Genomic DNA, 10,740 nt, shown 5'->3' with positions numbered 1-10,740 from the left:
ACTAATCTTTTAAAAAGCATTTATTCCTAGTGTATTTACACTCTGAATGAGGCTTCACAGGGAAGTTTTGAGTGCATTTCTCTTTCTGTCGGATTTGGGATGGAGTGCCAACCCCACGTTGTTGTTAATAGCAGTTATATTTGCATGGAAACATGCTCTTTGCTTCACTGGCCTTTGAATTTGGCTGCCTACATTTCTAAAAGTGAAATAATAGAGTATTCTGACTCAGTTATTTCCACATCAATTGTCTGTGGTGTTACTGACTGTGCTTTGGGTATGGTCCTACCAGGAGACACTAAAAAAATAAATAATTTTTAAAAAGATGATGATGAAAACAAAGCAGCCTTTCAATTTGTTTAATCCCAGCAGAGCCTGTAGGCAGAAATGATGTGATTTTTGTAGCCACCAAGCACTTCCACTGATGTCGTTTGTGGGCCTCAGTATGGGTGCCATGCATTTAGCTTCCTGTAACAGGGTTTGAAAACACCACTCAGAGGTTCCCACTTTGAGTGTCCTCAGCAACAAGCAGAAAAGAAATGTAGGCAATACAGGGCATGAGAAGAACGTTTTTTCTGCAAGTCTCCTGCTTTGTAGGTGCAGGGTTTCCATAGGACGCGCAAAACGCTGCCAGCAGAGCCACCTGGTGAAGACCTCCCCTGCCCTCCCACAGGTTACACGAATCCCATTTGCTCTCCCACTCATAAAACTGGTGAGACAAATCTGCAGCTGGTCACACTGAGGCAGTTTGCTTCAAACATCTGCTGCGCAGTCAAAAATAGTTTTTTTTTTTTTGACATCAAGGTGTCTGACAGCAGCTCGCGTTCGGCTTCCCGGAGGTGGTGTGACGGTGCTGCCGCTCTGCAGAAGTGCTCCCCGCCCGGCTCCTGCTCTTTCAGGGGCTGTGAAGGGATGGGGCCAGGACCCCTGCATCAGGGGGGGCTTTCTGGCTTTTGCTAATGCGCCCCGCCTCTGACCTGCAGCATCTCTGGTAGCCAAATGCCAGGCCTCTCTCCGCACGAGGCCACCGGCTGTGTCAGATCGTGGCATGTGAACAAAGGGCCGGGAGGAACGGGAATGAGATCACCAAATCCATTTGATTTATTCAGGCCTGAGACTGGGTCTTCTGGGTGAAAGTGAGTGTGTTAACCCACTGTGGGAGTTAATTCCTTGCCTAGTAATTATTCAGGCATCATTAAAGCACGCATTGTGCTGGAGGTCAAATGAGATTACTCTAAAGAATTTGGAATGGGAAAAATGTTGGTATTTTTTTTCATCAGCCTAAGTGTTTAGTTATCTCAGTGTTTAGCTATTTATATTGAGGCTGTCACTGTGGCATGTCACTGTATAAACACAGGGATGCTCTAAATCTCTTATTATTTTAATGCCATTAATGTTCTTCAGCTGGGAAAAAAAAAATCCCCCCCGGATGATAATAGAATAAGTGGCTTAAAGTAAGCAGCAGCTCTGGGAAAGCTGCCGGTGCAGACGCACCCAGGCAGAAGGGTGCTGGGCTCTGCTTCACCCAGCACCCACGGACCGAGACGGCTCTGCCTTCACCTGCTCCTGCCCCCCAAAAGGCTGCCCTGCACCTGCAAACATGCAGGGAGCATGGCAGTCCAGACCTGCTCCCTGCTTTTTGTGTCGAGAGAGAGGAAGGGGAGCAGCACTGCGTTATTCTCAGCTCTCGCGCCCGAGTGCTACTTTGAGCAGAGCTCCCCTCCGCAGAGGTAGGCTGGGTGCCTCGCTCAAATCATATGCTCTGGCACCAGGGGGGAGAAGCAACACATGGGCTGGATCAAGGAGCATTCTTTTCTTGGCGATTCACAAAGATACAACTTGTAATTGCAGATCCAGACATATGCTGTCCTTACTTCTGAAAAGGAAGATGCTTGGGTAATGGCACCGGGTGGAGGGGGAGCCAGGAGCAAACACAGGGCATACAGAGGAGTCGGCTCCTACCCTGGAGAAACCTGCCTGGCTTTCTGGTTGCAGCAGCTGGGGGAGAGGAACTGGAAATTGGAAAACTGGCCCAAATGGTCTGGAAGTGCAGCAAGGTGGTGGGCCCCTGGGGAACGCGGGGTGGCTGGGGAGGAAGTCCTAATACTGAGGGTGTTTCAGTGCTGAGAGGGTCCTGGTGTCTGGCACACTTCTGTGTGGGAGAGAGAGGAAGGGTGAGAGCGTGAGCTGGGCAAATCAGGGACAACAGGCAAGGGAACCGTAAGCATGAAAGAAGCAGCCATACATTTTAGCTTGTGGGTTTCTTAAAGCCTAGAAGCAAAGCTTGATGATTGGTCTGCTAGCTCCTTCCAAGTAACTTCTGAACTTTCCAGGCAGTTTGGCTGAGGGTGGTGTTCTCAAAGACTCTGTTCCTTTGTGAAAAAACATCTGGGAAGAAAAGGTAAGTCCAAACCCACGGGAGCTCGGGTGCAGCGTTAGATAAAGGAGGGAGGTATTGTGAGCACTGCAGCTGCACAAGGAGCACTGCAGAAGCAAAACGTGATGCTAGAGGGAGCATGATAGGCATGGGGAGCAGGACACACAGTGGGAGGGATCCAAGCCCCATGCATTCACCTGCCCAGCAGTAACCACACATAATTCACTTCAGCTTGAATCTGAATCTGCACTACTGTGCCTGGATGGGGCGGGAGGAGAGCACCAAGGTGTGCAGACCCCAGACCAGGAGGAGCTCCCTCCTGCCACCTTCACCATCCCTGGTGAGACAGGCAGGCCTCTGGAGGCACTTCCAGCCCCACTGGCTGGGAACCTGGCGCACAGCTGAAGGAGCACGTAGCTGAAAGGCTTTGTTCCTGGCCCATAAAGCAGAGAGTGCTGAATGCCAGGCAGGGATCCAAGTGGCATCACTCATGTTTCAGCCTAGCATGCAGGGGACTGGTTCTGCGTGTCGAAGCGGAGATACAGATTGCTGCCTGGGTTTCCACATGTCCTGGTTCAGGCCTTCGCCCTGCAGCAAGAGATCCTTGAACACAGCCATTTCCTAAGGAGGAAACTGTCTGGGACATGGGAGGCACCCTAAGGGTGAAAAGCACGTGGTGCAGCAGCAGGGGAGGTCCTGCTCCTTCACGTGTCTGCATTTCACCTCAGGTGTAAGGGCTGGTCTGTGCCCCAGCTGGGAGCAAGAACCATTTAACAGCCGTGTGCTACCAAGCACCAAAACATAGAAAACTGGGAGCACTTGTGTCCTGGGGTGCCACATGATCAGGTACTGGGGGAACCTGAAGAAGTGTCCTTTGTGGCTGCTTCTGCCTTCTCCCCGGGTTCATCTGGAGCAGCTCCTTGTTGCCTCCCTGTTCATTGACCTAATGGCCTTACACCTCATATACAATGATTTTGCAGGGTATATCTGGGAATCCCCTAGTCCATCACTTCTTCCCATCCTAGATGACGGTGTACAGGGCTGACCTTCCACAGCTGGTGGGACAGAAGGCTTGGGAGGGAGCAAAACTCTTCTGGGCAGGACCATGCAAATACCTGCTGATCAGCATGACTGTTTTTCCAGAAGCATGGACTCATTTTACAAGGCAAACTAGGCTTGCTGCACTCCTAGGGCATAAAGTCTGCCTGCTTTGCCTACCTGCTCCAGCCTGGCAGGTTGCTGGGGTCTCAGATTCATCAGTAATCAGCCTGTAGTGGCTGTGGGAGAGCAAGGATGGAGCCCTGCCCTGCTCTCCTGTAGGGTGAAGCTGCCTGAGAGCGAGCTGAGTGCTGGGGGAGCTGGCTGGATGCACCTATAGATACGTGGCAGCCAGCAGACTGGTGGCAGTCTGCCCTGAGCAATGGCTGTGGACCATTCACTTTCTTCAGTTTTTCTTTAGAAATATTACAGAAGAGTTACGCTGGGGCTTGCTAATTGAACCTGTGGTGGAGCCCATTTAACACCTCGGTGGAAGACTGTGGTGTTTACTTCTTGTTCTTCAGCAGCAGCGGGATCCAGTGATGTCTCTTAAAAGATAACTGGGGCAGAAATGATGCTGATGCTGTGAAATAGGTCAAACGTGACATGACACCTTATCCATTTAGCTGTGAACCCCACCACTGCTCCTCTGCCTCCGTATCGATTATCTGACACTTTTAAAACGCTCCTGAATCCTTTGCCTGTCGCCTTGTATGACTGCACCGAGCAGTTAGCGCTGGAGAGGCCTCGCATCCTGCTAGCTGGGGGGTCTGGTTCTCGTTCCTCATCTCTGTAACGCAGAAAGCAAGAGGGACATCTTACCACACAGACGGCCTGTGGCTTATATCAGGAGCCAGGGGGATAGGAAATGTCCCCGTGGAGAAAACACGCTGGCCTATCTTTTAGTGAAGAGTTTAAGAATAACGTCCAGCCAAAATCCTGGCCCCCCGTGGCCACTGAAGGTCCAGCGGTGCTTCTTGCAGGACTTTCATAAACACCCGTGTCCCGAGCATATCCCAGGGGTGTGTATGGGAATGTGCTCCAGCTTCCCTGATTCTGCTTCCTGATCACACTGCAAACAGGAGGCATCATCCCCTTCCTGCTTGGGATTTTCCCATGTTGTTAAGCCACAGGCACTCCAGCAGTCACTGTATATAGCCCCGGCGCTGGGAGTGCTTCAGCTGTGGACTCATGAGGTCCAAACGTGTCACTGTGCTCTGTCAAGTGCCTGGGAACGGCAGCCACTGCTGTCAGAGGAGCTCGTCACTCTCGGAGGCATTTTTATGAGTCTGTAAAATGTCCCTGCGTCTGCTAAAGATTGAAATATTAGAAAGGAAAAAATTAAAAAAAAAGAATGTTACTGTAAGCTTCACCCTAAATCATTGGATCCATATGGAGGATTAAGGGCTGTGGCAGCAGAGGTGAGCTCCTGCAGCGCGGTCCCGTGGTGCCGCGGGGCATTAGGCAGACCTGTCTGGAAGAGACACCAGGCACCCTCAGCCTTGTTCTTCCCCTAATTACATGACTGCCACTGAGGAACACATGTAATGAGCACTTAAAATTAGACTCTGAGAGCTCTTGCTTAACTGAAGAGACTGCTGATATTTGCAGAGTGGTGCTCGGGCTCAGCCAGGCAGCGCTGAGCACGCTGCACCTGAATGGCTGAATACATGAAGCACTCTCTTTCCTTTCTCTGTTTAATAAAAAACAGAATGGGGAGAGCCTGATTTTGCTTTTCAGATTTGTTTTGCTCATGTTTTTTCCAGATGTTCCTGAGCTTGCTCTTTACTTTTCAGCAACTCCTCCAAATAGCAGACTCAGCACGATCACACATACTGGCCTAAGACTATAGGGAACACAAAGCAAAAGGGAAAAAAAAAAAAAACCACACACACAAAAGTCTTTTCAAATATTGTAGATTTCTGCTTCTTTACTCTCGCTTTCTCTCTGGATTGTCAGATGAAATGCCCAGCGCAGGCACTGTTTCTGGAAGCAGAGCAGCAGTTCGTTGTCTGGGGGCTGGACTGACTTGTAACATGGTGGGATCTTGCCAGGACGCCTGGGTAAAGCTTCCTGCCCAGCACCTCCTTTCTTGCACTTTCATCACTACTAAATCGTAATTTGGAAGCTGATGGGCACTATGTCCCAGGTGACTTGCATCTCTGTGAATCTGTTCTAGCCCTTCACCAGGTGGCAGGACACGAGCACCCACTCCCAGGCAATCCCATGGCTCTCCGGCAGTGCCAGGCTCTGCAGGAGCCGCACGCTGGAATTAGCCACAGCAAGGCTTCTGCCTTCTCATTATCATGTGCTCAGGGCATTTCTTACCCCTCCACGACCTCTGCTCCCTTGGTATCTCCAGCTTTTGCAAGGCACCGGCTGCCCTCCCTCAGCTCTGCAGCCCCCCCCCCCCCGCAGGGGGTCACCCTGCTGGCTGGGGAGCACTCGCTGTCCCCTGGCAGGACCAGGGTGTATGGCTTCCACACCTGATTTCGTGGGACAAACCGGGTGTGCAAGCACGCCTGTCTGACAAATTTGGCCTGGCACAGGCTGTTCGGTGCAAATCTTACTGCAAATAAATGTCAGCACTAAAAGAAAAAGGAGTATTTTGGAGGAAAAAAAGAAATATCTTGTGCTGTTTTGTGGCATTTGTGAATAAAATAATGAGACCAAATATATCACCATTGGATTTAAGCCAGATAAGTTCATACCATCTAATCCAGCTGGTGGATCATGACTCCGTTCATTATTTAAAGCAATGCTGTGGGAAAAGACACACAGCAAAGCTAGCAAGATGGTGCTTGAGCTGCCATCCTCCTGGCAGCCGAACAAATGCAGCGTGCATTTTCTCACACCAGCAGGGAAAGGAAAGGAAAACGTGGAGCTAGCAGTGAGCCCAGCATCCCCTCACGACACAGACTGAGCCTCACCCCGCATTTCCATCCCCTCTCCAGTCTGGTTCTGTGTTTCAAGTGACTGAAACACAGTCTCCCTGTTCCTCCTGACCATGGTCTTGGGGGTTGTAGCATCCAGCCAGGAGAGCAGTGCTGACCAGAGCACTCCGTCCTGCTTTCCACCCCATCTCTAGGGTGCCCAGAGGCAGGCAGCAAGCACCCACTTTGCCACGTTTCCCCCAAATGCACTTCTAGCCCTTTGCACGCTGTCCTCTGTGCACTTCTGTGAGGTCAGAAACAAAGTTCTTGGCTGCATCCTTCAAAAACACCCCCAGCTGTCTTCTCTTTTTCTCTGCGTCCCTCTGGCACTTCTGCATCCTGACTTGCATCTCCTCCGGGGCACAGCCAATGGGGCCTCACAGTTTTTGTGACACTGAGGGATTTGAGGAGTGTTTAGTACATCCCGCCACAAGCCCACACCCTCAGGGCCACCCATCAGGGCCTCCTCACAGGAGCTGCTGGACATTTCCCCAGGATCGCTAGCACATCCCCATCCCCAAGCACCACCCAACACCTTCCAGCCCCACGGGGCATCATGCTGCCTTGCATTTAAGATGAAGTTTTCCACCTGGTGAACACTGTGAGTCCAGCACAGCTCCTGCAGCAGGGAGTGCACAAGTACTTTGTGTACCTGTGGGTTTGAGACTCGGCTCGGAGGCAGCCCCCACCTCAGGTGGTCTTTCTCTGCTGTGCTACCAGGCCACATGTACCTGTGTGTGTGTGCATCTCTCATGTAAACATGGGGAGATCCATCAGGGAGCATGGCATGGGCATGCAGGACTGTGCTGCTCCTCCTCCTCACAACTTCCACTCCTCTTCACCCATTCAAAGGGGCTTTCTGTGGAAAAAATTGCCCACCCTTGCTTCATTGCTCATGATATATAGCTGGTAGGACAAAGCATTTTTTATTTTTTTTCTAAGTAAAATTAACAGGAATATCCTGGTCACAGAATTTGTCTTCCCTCTGAGGTTTGTTTTCCAGGAACACTGGTTCAGGTCTCAGAGAGCTGGCGGGCAAGACTGCCGCATCTCTCATGCATCTCCCAAATTTATGAGACACAGGTCTAAATGAAAGCTCAAGGCACAGCCAAAACCACAAAAAATATGATAAAGTAACTTTCCTGCAAATCAATTACACTTGCCTTTTTCCTCCTGTGTCTCAATCCCACAAGCTCTTCTGTCATCCATCCAGGTTTCCAAGAATAAAGCAGGGCAAGACAAACATTACCTTCTAAGATAGGAAAACAGACTGACCCCTCTTTTTTATTTTAAGGAACTTTTTCCAGCTCTGCTTCACACAAAATAAAGAACACAGCGTTAGGCACCTATTTGCACATCAGCAGCCAAATCTCTGAGCTCAAACAAGGGGCAGGAAACAGCAATGGCCTTGTTGAAGCGCTGGGTGCTTCGGCAGGCTGGTGGAGAACAAGGAAGGACAGGAGAGTTACGAGAGCCTATAAATGCCCAGCTGTAGGTGTGGTGCATTTGCCGTGCGCTCAGCAGCTGCCTGGGGTGATGATTTTGGGCAGGTGGGGCTGGCACTGGTGGATGTGAGGTGGGTGGGAGCAAGATGGTGCCTGCACAGAGGAGCAGAGTGGCAGACTCCTTTGTTGCAGCAGGATGAGCGTCCAGTCAGGGCTGTGGCTCCAGCACCGCGGCCATTGACCATTTCAAAACCCTTGGTTTTGGCAAGGCTGGCCTTTCTGGTGGCTTGGCAGCGGCCTCTCTCTGGTGTGAGGTGGTGTCAACACCTTCTCACCCAGCATTGCAGGCCCCTATTGGGACATCCCGTGTGGAAATCCCTCTGATTTTGCTGTGGTGTGGGGCTGGCCGGGGAGGACAAGGAGCCTGGCTGGGGACAAAGATGAGCACAGGGAACTCCTCAGCACCCCAGGCGCTACCTAACCGCAGGGGAACACGACGCGAGGCCTCATGCAGCGTGCTGAGCCGCACAGGTTTTATTCTCCGCCAGGGCTTGAGGTGCAGGAGCCCTGCACAGGGGGCTCGCACCCCCGCCGCCCCCCCGCCCTCCGTCGCTGCCGGCGGGGCCGGGGATGCGGCGGGCGAGCAGCAGAGGGTGCCGCAGCCCCGGCGATGGGAGCCGGGCCCGGGCGGCTCGGACGCTAGGGGTCCCTCCCCGCCCGCCATTGCGGGCTCCGGGCGCCGGGCGGCGGCGAGGGGCCGGGCGGGCCGCGGGGCTGCTGCACGGCGGCACCTGGGGGGAGCCCGGGGCAGGGCCGGGGGCCGGGGCCTGCGCCCCGAGTCCTGCCGGGGGGCAACGGGGCCGGGCCGGGGGAGCCGGGGGGTCGGGGCGGCCTCTGGTTGTAGGGCACAGTGAAGGCAGGAGGCGGCATTCACGCGCTTCTTTTTGTTCCTAGCGCCGTGCCCCGCTGGGTAATGCTGCCCTCCAGCTCGGGGAAAGGTCCGGTGCTTGGCTGAGCACAGAGGGCAGCCGAAACCTCGGGGCAGCGGGGAGCGATCCGCACCGCTCGGGTCTCCCGGCTGCCAGCGGCCCCAAAGCGGAGCCCCCCCAGCGCCCTGAGCTGGGGGCACCCTGAGAGGCAGAGGGGATGAAGGCAGGTTTAGCAGGGGGGGCACTTTGCTCGCTGATTTTAGGGCTGCGATGAATCCCGACTGCAAAACCTGACTCTGAGAACCGAGCGACAATCGAGAGTGCAGGAGGGTTTTTTTCCTTTCCTTTCCTTTCCTTTTTTTTTTTTTTTTTTTTTTTTTTTTTTTCCCCAGAGACTCTGGGTTTTGTTTCAGAAACTTCATAGGCGTAGGAGCTGGCTGTAAAGGTTGAACCAGATCTATTCCAAGTTTTATCTGCTTCACAAAAGTCATTTTGGCAGCCAGGGAACCGACAAGACCTGAATCCAAAACCCAGCAGAAGTTCCGTGTTAGAAACTTTAGAGAAGGAAAATGTCTAGCACTTAGAAACAATGTAGGCTTTCATGTGAAGCTCTTTGAAAAGTTAATACACAGCAAAAAGTCCTTGGATTAAATATTGTTTGCTTGCACTGCGAACTGACATCAAGCCTAGGGTCCGCTACCTAATAGGAACAGTTTGCAGGGGTGTGCAAAAGAGGCTCTGAGTGCATATTTGTGTATGGCACCGGCACAGAAAAGCTGTGACAAGCAACTGAATGAACTAAATGCTTTCCCTACCAGAGCAGTTCAGTGAGTGCATTTAAGGCCACTCCTGCCCTCCTTTCTCGGTTGACATTTTCCTGGCCCCGCATGCTAATGGAATCCATCCTAAACTAGCAGGTATCACCTGCCCCTGCAGGGAAGCAGCAGCATCCTGTCCTAGTACCTGCCACCAGTGAAAATTTGTGGAAACAGCTGAGAAAACTCAGATAAAAGGCTTTATCTTGCAATTGTAACACTTCTGCTGAATGTGATTCAGAGCAGTGGGAATCTGAACCCGATATAAAGCTGCTGCTCGGCATCAAAGCAAGCATCATGAGCATCACTCCGTGTCCCAACACTGCTCTGCTGAGGTCCCCGACATGGGGCTTTCCACTCACCGAAGACCTTTTAGATGGGGCAGCAATTGCCAGGGGGGACATGATAGCCAAGGAAAGTGGAATTAGCCGTAATACAGATGGGGCTTGTGTATCACTGATTCCCTTTGAAAAATGTGTTCATCCTACTCGTTATTTGAATTGTGGCAGCAGCCAGGAGTCGCAGCAGTGGAGCAAGCTCCTCTGTGCACAGCTGAGCAAGGAAAGGACAGCGGGGTCTCCGCTTGGTTGCGATCTGAGCAGTACTCTTCCTCAACCCCCTGCAGAAATGGTCCCATCTCAGGGGTGTCAGCCTGGCTGTGGAGGAAAGTCTGCTCCACTGGGAGCTGTGGGCACAATAATTCACAGAGAGAAGGAAAAGGAGGAGTACTCTCAGTTTGTGGAGAGCATAAGGGTATCATAGGAACCTTCACAACCCTAAAGGCAGTTGGGTAAAGGATAACGCTGCAAAGAGTTGGACTGGAGGATATTTGCTGTGTAATTTTGCACTCACGGAGTCATTCACTTCCTCACAGGTTGCGTGGTATCCACCAGTAAGAAGGCTCTGGCCGTGTGGGGATGTCAGGACTGTGGGAGTGGAAGCTGGAGTCTATCAGGCTTCATATGAACGGTCCTCGGAGCCGCTCCAGGAAGAGCGCCAATTAAAACTGACATTAACCTTCATCAGTTCTGTTCCACAACTGCCTGGACATGGTAGCTCTTAAAGAACATCCTTGATCTTAATAGCATGTTCTGCCTCGTGAATCAGAGCACCCTGGCATGTGGCCTCGTGGTGCAGGGGGCGGTGGAGCAGTCAGTGCCTGCAGTGGTCCCAGGCTGAGGCTGAGCAAGCCTCAGTCTGCTGCTT

The 10,740-nt window shown here is 52.3% G+C and overlaps 1 long non-coding RNA gene across 1 annotated transcript; it reads right to left on the bottom strand.

Annotated features, from left to right (window-relative positions):
• Positions 1 to 2,669: 2,669 nt before the first annotated feature.
• LOC137853690 (uncharacterized) lies at positions 2,670 to 8,518 on the bottom strand. The gene is made up of 3 exons (XR_011094662.1): positions 7,505 to 8,518; positions 6,881 to 7,200; positions 2,670 to 6,739 (listed from the first exon to the last, which is right to left on the bottom strand). It is a non-coding gene; the product is annotated as an uncharacterized lncRNA (long non-coding RNA).
• Positions 8,519 to 10,740: the final 2,222 nt, after the last annotated feature.

This window comes from Anas acuta, chromosome 3 (assembly GCF_963932015.1).
Source record: "Anas acuta chromosome 3, bAnaAcu1.1, whole genome shotgun sequence".
Taxonomy (NCBI): Eukaryota; Metazoa; Chordata; class Aves; order Anseriformes; family Anatidae; genus Anas; species Anas acuta.
The sequence above is the reverse complement of the archived record's forward strand: the minus strand, read 5'-3'. Positions and strand labels throughout refer to the sequence as shown.